The sequence below is a fragment of the Schistocerca nitens genome, chromosome 4, assembly GCF_023898315.1.
Source record: "Schistocerca nitens isolate TAMUIC-IGC-003100 chromosome 4, iqSchNite1.1, whole genome shotgun sequence".
Classification (NCBI taxonomy): Eukaryota; Metazoa; Arthropoda; class Insecta; order Orthoptera; family Acrididae; genus Schistocerca; species Schistocerca nitens.
Window position 1 is genome coordinate 594,066,190 of NC_064617.1, and position 1,110 is coordinate 594,067,299.

Genomic DNA, 1,110 nt, shown 5'->3' on the forward strand with positions numbered 1-1,110 from the left:
GTCATAGTTAACAAGTAGTATGTGAGGCCCTGAGGGACAAAATGCTGGGAGTTCACCTCGCCTTTTTCACTCAGGTTGAAAAGTACTCCGACTTCAGGCCACAAGTGGCCCATCGGGACCATCCGACCGCCGTGTCATCCTCACATGAGGATGCGGATAGGAGGAGCGTGTGATCAGCACACCGCTCTCCCAGTCGTTACGATGGTTTTCTTTGACCGGAGCCGCTACTATTCAGTCGAATAGCTCCTCAATTTACATCACGAGGCTGAGTGCACCCCGAAAAATGGCAACAGCACATGGCGGCTGGGATGGTCACCCATCCAAGTGCTGGCCACGCCCGACAGCGCTTATCTTCGGTGATCTTACGGGAACCGGTGTATCCACTGAGGCAAGGCCGTTGCCCCCACTCATATTGAACTGTTCCTAAATTTTAATCATGTTCCCCTTCAGGTCTTTTTCTCTTTGCGTCCCTCCAGACTATGATCGGAGAATTAGTGAGAAAATGTGTAAAACCAGAAATTTTATGCAATAAGACTGTTTTCAATATAGACCTGAGCTACAGCATAAATCTGTTGCAACCTCAGAGACTGGTTTGAGGTTAATGTGCTATATCAGTGGATATCTTGCTGTTTAGAAGTGAGTGGCTTATATTTATGAAGAGTATGGTATCCAAAATTCTGGATAAATCGTTCCTGGGGTATTCTTTTACAAAGGGGATCACATGCTTAAATTCAGAAGTGGTAAATGACGCCGACCTTTTGAAGAGAGACACAGCTTTAAGACAGCTCGCTGCCTTAAATAGCTTTGGTGATCATGAGGCTGATACCATTGCCCGTGAATTCCAAAATTGTTTACAGATCAGGCCACTAAAGGAAATCCTTAAATAATTTAATTGGAACCGTGATTGCACCAATCAGTTCTGAACGATGGTCACAGGGTATAAAAGTGGACGTGGAAATCGGCAGACATTTATTAAGCTTGCTTGCAATCTGGTCCTTGGAAACGCCATTCTAAAAGAGGTGTCTCTGTCAACTCTTCCATTCTGGTCGAAAAACTGAAGCCACTCCCACTTTGTACCGTTCTCGATGTGTTCAAGGTTACGGGGGGTGT

The 1,110-nt window shown here is 45.7% G+C and overlaps 1 pseudogene; it reads right to left on the reverse strand.

Annotated features, from left to right (window-relative positions):
• Positions 1–284: 284 nt before the first annotated feature.
• LOC126253982 (5S ribosomal RNA) lies at positions 285–402 on the reverse strand (annotated as a pseudogene).
• Between the last annotated feature and the right edge of the window lie 708 nt (positions 403–1,110).